This window comes from Carassius carassius, chromosome 36 (genome assembly GCF_963082965.1).
Source record: "Carassius carassius chromosome 36, fCarCar2.1, whole genome shotgun sequence".
In the NCBI taxonomy this organism is placed as follows: Eukaryota; Metazoa; Chordata; class Actinopteri; order Cypriniformes; family Cyprinidae; genus Carassius; species Carassius carassius.
Window position 1 is genome coordinate 18550486 of NC_081790.1, and position 7630 is coordinate 18558115.

A 7630-nucleotide genomic window follows, 5' to 3' on the forward strand; every position below is an offset into this window, starting at 1 on the left:
GGGCTGAGTATGCCCAGAACTCCCTCCGCCAACCAACCACTGGGCTAACACCTTTCCAATGCGTACTCGGTTACCAGCCTCCTCTCTTCCCCTGGTCTGGGGAACCTTCCGACGTTCCAGCGGTAGATTACTGGTTCCGGGAGAGCGAGAGAGTCTGGGACGAGGCCCATCACCACCTCAAACGGGCAGTGTGCAGGCAGAAAATGGCAGCCGACCTTCGTAGGACACCTCCTCTGACCTACCAACCCGGACAGAAGGTTTGGCTGTCCACTTGAGACATCAGACTGCGACTTTCCTGCCGTAAACTCAGTCCCAGATTCATCGGCCCCTTCACCATCTTGGAACAGATCAACCCTGTCACGTATAAACTCCAGCTCCCGCCACAATACAAAATTCACCCTACCTTCCATGTGTCCCTACTAAAACCCTTTCACCCTCCTGTTTCCACAGAGCCTGACCGGACAGAGGAACCCCCCTCTACCATTACTCCTGGAGGAAGGAACCATCTATAAGGTCAAGCAAATCCTGGAATCCCAGCGGCTTGATGGTAAGCTAGAGTACCTCGTCGACAGGAAAGGATACAGAAAGATTCCTTTAACTTTCGGGAGCAACAGCCAATAAGAAAGAAGATGATAGAGCTTATGTGATCGCTCTTCTCTCAACCGTAGATAAACATACGCAGTAGAAAAAAGTAGGCTCTGCTTCTTATTAATTTTAGTTTGTATCTATGGATTTAATTTGTATTTATGTTATATTTAGTCTTTTGCCTCCAAAATGTTTGTATTTAGCGACAAGAAACCTGACTCGTTGTTAAGGCAACCAGTAGTGAAAACGCCCACTATCAGCTTCATCGCCAGCCTCTATGACCGCAGCTTCATAACAGGCCATTTGGAGGAGGATCTTCCTTTATCTGCTACACTGCACTGTCACTTCTGCTATGTATTCAATGACTTTTTGTGATATGTGAGATTTTTTAGATTTTACTAAATGTAATAATTGTACTTATTTTGATTTTACATACTTTACTTAAGTTCACCCCAAAATGAAAGTTTTGAAAAAAAAACATAATTTACCCTTCATTACCCTTATGTTTTTTCAAACCTGTAAGAATTTCTTTATTCTGTTGAAGACAAAAATATATTTTGAAGAATGGTAAAACCAAACAGTTCATAGTAGCCCCTGACTTCCATACAGTAGTAGGAGAAAAATTACTGTGAAAATCAATGGGGCGCGTCAACTGATTTGATTTGAGTAAATGATGACAGAATTTTAATTTTTGAGTGAACTATCCCTTTAATACAATGTATAATTATGATTCTGAATTAAAAGTGTAATGTTTCTTTAAAAATATTATCAGAAATATATGGAGACACATATTATCAGAAATTAAAGCAGCATGATAAATGGTTAAAAGATCATAATCTAGATCCAAATCCTATTTATTCTTATTCCTAAATGACAGTGATTGTTCTTGCATACTACCAACGTGTCTACACCAGACGCAAAGTTCTCATTTCGCGCCGCGGCACAACATTTCAAGTCTGTCTACACTAGACACGATCAAGCAACCATTGAAAATCTTTTAACTATGTGTCAGTATGTCATAAATAACATCCGTTTGCTGTTGGGGATTTATCATGTTGCGCCGCATCCAGTGTAGACAGAGTCACTAATTATAATGGGTTGTATTGTATTTAGTCGCACCGTGTTGAGCCTGAGCCACACCGCGGTGCTTTTGTCTGGTGTTGACATGGTGTAAACATCTATTTGTTTTAAAATGCAAACTTAACATTTGTCTTTTTCTAAGTTTAATTAAGAGAAGACGAGCACACAAAGCTTTGTCCTGTGCTGCTGTGTGAAACAGAAAGTGACATGACATACAGCCAAGTATGGTGACCCATACTCAGAATTCACGCTCTGCATTTAAACCATCCAAAGTGAAGTGAAGTGAAGTGAAGTGAAGTGACATTCAGCCAAGTATGGTGACCCATACTCAGAATTTGTGCTCTGCATTTAACCCATCCGAAATGCACACACACAGAGCAGTGAACACACACACACACTGTGAGCACACACCCGGAGCAGTGGGCAGCCATTTATGCTGCGGCGCCCGGGGAGCAGTTGGGGGTTCGATGCCTTGCTCAAGGGCACCTAAGTCATGGTATTGCCAACCTAAGACTCGAACCCACAATCCTTGGGGTTAGGAGTCAAACTCTCTAACCACTAGGCCACGACTTCCCCACACAACAGTGTCACAAAGTTTTTCAACAACACTTATCTTTTTATTTTCTGTGTTAGAATTATTCAAATGATCACAGAAGTACTGGGGTAAAAGTTTAGTTTGAATATAAACACTTGTACAGCGTACAGTATCAAAATAGAGCAAATCATTTGAAACAAAGTTGACACTTAGATAAAGATTATATCAGTGACGTTACATCAGTAGTTGCCGACAAATGACTGTTAAACAAATGCATTTGTCATTAAATCTTTTAAGAGATTAATTAAAAAACCCGCATTCATCCAGTAATGAAACAAGTATGTATTAATGAGTCATTTAATCATTTCATTCAGACCATTTTTGAAGCATTAAGCATTTTAAATAGACAGCAGCCATTAACATTTAGTCAGAACTTCTAGTAAATTACATTTTATTTTAAGTGGTCTGTTCAGAATTGTGATGTCTGTTTGAAACAAAAAAAATGGGATTCTCTATGTATCCAGAATCATGCAGCTCTAACTTAAGTTATTAAAACTATGACTTTTAAAGTAATAGCTGACAAAACCCAAAAATTCTGTCATCAATTACCTACACTTAAGTACCTCCAAACACGTATGAATTTCATTATTCTGCTCAACAAAAAAGAAGATATTTTGATGAATTTTTGTAACCAAACAATTGTGGGGTACCATTGACTTCATACTGTGGAAGTCAATAGTGAAAAAAAAAGAAAAAAAAAACCTTTATTATGCATTATTTTGTCGGTCTATTCCGTCCATGTCAGAGAATCTGAATGTGAGAAACTAACAGAAAAATATCTCAAATGCATATGCATACATTATAAGCTGATTTTATCATTACAAATTGAAATCAGAATTGTCTCAATAAATAAAGAGTAATTCTCTATTAGTTTGTCCCTTTCATTGATATTCCAATATTGTTTTTTTCTTATCCTTTGTATACGTTATTTCATATAGTATTTTAACTTGAGTAAGTAACATAGTATTTCACGTTTACTAAACACATCCTAGAAAAGTTGTCTATCGGAATGGCATGTAGACAATTGTGGCAGCATCCTCATACGTCATCTTCCTGACAAAGTGTTTTTTTTTTGTTGTTGTTGTTTTTTTAAGTATCACTATGATTCAGCTAATGTTTGCTCAGCTTTAATGTTATCTTATATAGCTGTATATCTAAAAAATAAAAATAAGAAGTTTTGCAGAGGTTCTTAAGAAGACTGCACTGATGTCAAAGATCAACCGGCAAGAAGCTGAGAGGGATTGATGGAATTGGCTCATAATTGGTACAAGAGACAAAGGAGGACTGAGCTTTCAGTAAACACTGGCTCAGAAATAGGTTCAAAATGTGTGTTAACTTTTACATTAGTTTTATCAGAATATAGCATATGATGGGTAGTTTCAATAAAATTTTAATGTTAATTTAATCTTAAAAGAACTTATCTGTGCTGGCTTTTGTTTGAATATGCTTGCGTGTCATCTTCACTTGTTTCCACGATCATCATTGCCATGGTTTTGTGTCTGTATATGTGTGGGACGGAGATTTCAAAACAGGGGCGAGGTATGGTGGCCGAGTGAGCTCAACGCGACTTTAACTTCACAAAACACATGCAAATAGAAAAGCACCATCAAATTAAGAAAACATTTTCATCAGTTTGACAACACATGCGCTGCAAATAGTTGCAACACAACTAAATACAAAAATGATGCAAATGCTCACAACACAAATAAAGAAATGTGCTGCAAATACTCACAACACAAACAAACAGAAACATGCTACAAAAACAGAAATGTGCTGCAGATACTCACAACAAACAAACAAACAAAAAAGGGATTATCTATGTATCCATAATCATGTAGCTCCAACTTAAGTTATTAAAACTATGACTTTTAAAGTAATGGTTGACAAAACCCAAAAAATCTGGTCGGCTTTGATCAGTGCTCTGCTGCAAACGTGGTGTCAAAACCCGGAAGACTAATGTGCCGTGGTTTCCATCAAGATTTTTCCGTGGGTTTTTATAATAGGGGTTTTCAATTAATGAGTAACAGAAGGTCTGAGGTAAAATTAACTTTAAGATACTTAGTGAATTACTCACACGCCCCTACGGTTACGTTTATTTGAAGAAAAACAAAAAACAAAAAAAAAAAAACATCTATGATTCTAATAAGTGATTACATAAGAATATTTGGGGTATGAGTGTGTGTAGTTTACATTATAGAAGTATTATCAAGTTGTTAACCACAGACCTTACTTTACTCAAGAATCGAAAAACCCATTATAAAATCCCATAGGGAAATCTTGAGGAAACCAATAGTCAATTAGTCTTTCGGATTTTGACATCATAGCTATATCTCTATATATACTCTATAAACTGCACAAATCAAGCCATGTTAGGCTGTCTTAACTTCTCATCCTCTTGCATTCCTCTCATAGGAACAAACTGCTTGAAAGAATTGTGGATATACCACCAAAAATCATTGCATAAATGCTTCCATGTGTTTGATAACCAACATGTCTTTGAACGTCAAATAACATCTGAAAAATGTTGTCAAAATATGAAATCCGGAAATGCAAAGATGCACATGTATTACCGGCAACAAATTCAGAACCTCAGGTTACTTGATTTATTCATTTACGAAACCCGCTGAACAATTTATGAGCCCAAGAGGACGAAAAGCAGAGGACCCTGAGCTTCCATTTTCCATGGAACGAAATCTATTTTCGGCTATAAACATGCTTCAAACTACATTTATAATATTATACAAGTGTTCAACCATTTTAATTACTTAACCAACTGCAGGCATCAAATGTCTTTTTGAGCAAACAAGATTGTAAAACTAATAATAAAAATGCCACTGTGACAATGTCTTCATAAAAAAAAAATAATATATGTCTAAATTCAAAACAGTGCTTTAGCCACAAAGAGTTTTTTTTCCTTCTGCAGGCCATTTGCTTCACATTAGGACGGACATCATGCTTGTTGAGCAGCCCATAAACTTGACACCAGATGTTGTACCTAGTGGCCTACAACCTTTACTGTTCCTACGGTAAAAATATTAATCAATAAAGTTCTGCCATAAGTATACTTCATTCATTATCTGTTATGGTAACTTCTTGAATTAAAGCGAACATAAGTGTCTGTACGTATAGTACTGCCTTGTTTAAACTATTTACATACTGTAACATATCCCTAAACATTCCACAAGACCAAATAATATCTGAATTTATACAAATTACAAAAAACGAAATCATTTTTAACCAGCATTTTGACTTATTTTAAAGAAAATAACACATAAAAAAAATGCACTGAGAAAAAAAACGAATATATCTTGAATTAAATTTATCAATTTTTTTTATTATTATTAAATATTACTGCTTACTCACAAACATCTCTATGAAAGAACTGTAAATAACAAACTTCCACCAGAACCAGACATGACCTTTCTGCCCTTTGGTATTTTTACCTGTCAAGCAGAAGCAAAGCGAGCTTGGCATCCATTTTTATACACTTTGAAACTCTCAGCTCCCTCCAGCGATCAAATGCTTTGACAGTGTTTACGCTCATTTTGCTGCTTCTTTTTTTTTATCTGTTGCTCTTTGGTCTCCTTATTTTCCTCTTTCTATTCCTTTTAGAATGTTTGGCTGCAAACATTTCTCACATAATACTTCAAGTTAATATATAGCTTCCAAATCCCATATTTGTACTTCCTGCTGCGTACGTGCAAAATTATTGACAGGATAAAAGCGGCTTCTAATTGGTTAATCTGACTGGCCGACGTCCACTTTTATATTGTTTAGAAAGGCAAGGTTGGTCTTTCAATGGTATTTCAATGATACCTATGATATGATACCTATGATACCTAAAATTTACTTACTACATCATGTTTAATTAAGTGAGACTTGGATTATTACCTTTTGTGTTCTAAGAAGCATCAACTTAGTGGATCAGCTGCATTTACAGTAGTTGAAATTGGCCTTTAATTAACTTTTCTATTGGTTAAAACATCATACAGGACTGCTGATCAGAGTATTTATGGTTCTGTAGCATATATACTAAACCTATCAGACTGATAGGACAAATATTAAAATGAGCACATATTTCCCCCCTAATAGCATAGGGCCAAAGAAGCAGATGGGTATCATTAGTCACAAAACCTGATGAAATTTTGAATGATATACCTTCTTGGGATAGACAAGTCCAGGCATGGACGTGTATTTGGTAAAAATGACTCTGCTGGCAGCAGACCAGATCATTTCAAATGTGGTTTTAGGATCAGCATTAAGACCCTCGGTGTACAGCCAAGTGAATTCTAAAGCGATTATACCTCAAAAAGTGGCCGTCCCAAGAGATTGGGTCTGAAAATGTTTTTAGCAGCAATCATTGCTTTGGGTCGTTATAACCAAGATACAGACTTACAGAGAGAATTTAGAAAGATTCCCTATGGCCCAAACCTTGAAATGAAACTTCAAAACTAATGAAGTCTAGCCAAGGATAAACCCAACCTGTAAACAACTTCAGCTTTAAGGCAGCGAAATTACATAGTGACAATCTAACAGTCTACTGTCGATTTAATGTGCTGAGAAACACCATCCTCAGCTGGACTAAACAATCAACATTTATCCATCTAGTTTTTAAATCACGGTATATCTTATATGATTGTAATCGGTCTATCGGTTTTTAATCAGTCTATCTTTGTATTTGATTTTATGATTTGAAATCAATCTATGGATTTTTTTGTATATTCAATGTGTAACATTTTCATCCAGGCAACTGTCTGGAGTTTCTTTTTTTATGGTCCAGAGACAGGTCAAGAGAAGATACTGCTTTGACATTTTCCACATTGCACATATGGTTATGATTATGCATCTCAGGTTCTCAGCGATACATAATTTGTAGCACTTGGCTGTCTTATTGACAAAGTTTAAACAAATTATGACTGACATGACTTATTCATCTCAGTGCCGCAGATGTTTGCCGCATTGCTACCCAAGTCTGACTGTTTATGCTTCTTGTGATGATCGTTTTGCAGGAGGGTTTATCTCCATGGTAATTGCATTAAATCACAATGGAACTGCAGGGAAATGTCTGTTTACACGTTCATACAGACTGTCAATTTGAGGGTTTTGTAGACAATATAATACATATTCATCTGCGTCTGGTAAAAACACACTGTAATCTCACCAAAGTTTTAAAAATCTCATGGGGTCATTTTGTCATTCCTCTATAGTGTCATGTGGTTGTGCGTTCATACCTAGAGCTTTTTACATTCATAAAGAATTCCTGCCAGGCTTACAGATGGAAAAAAAAATGAATTCATAAAGAAAGAAAAAATATCCATGATCAGTGCTGTGAAACATGCACTCCATCTGCTGGGTGAACTACATAAGGGC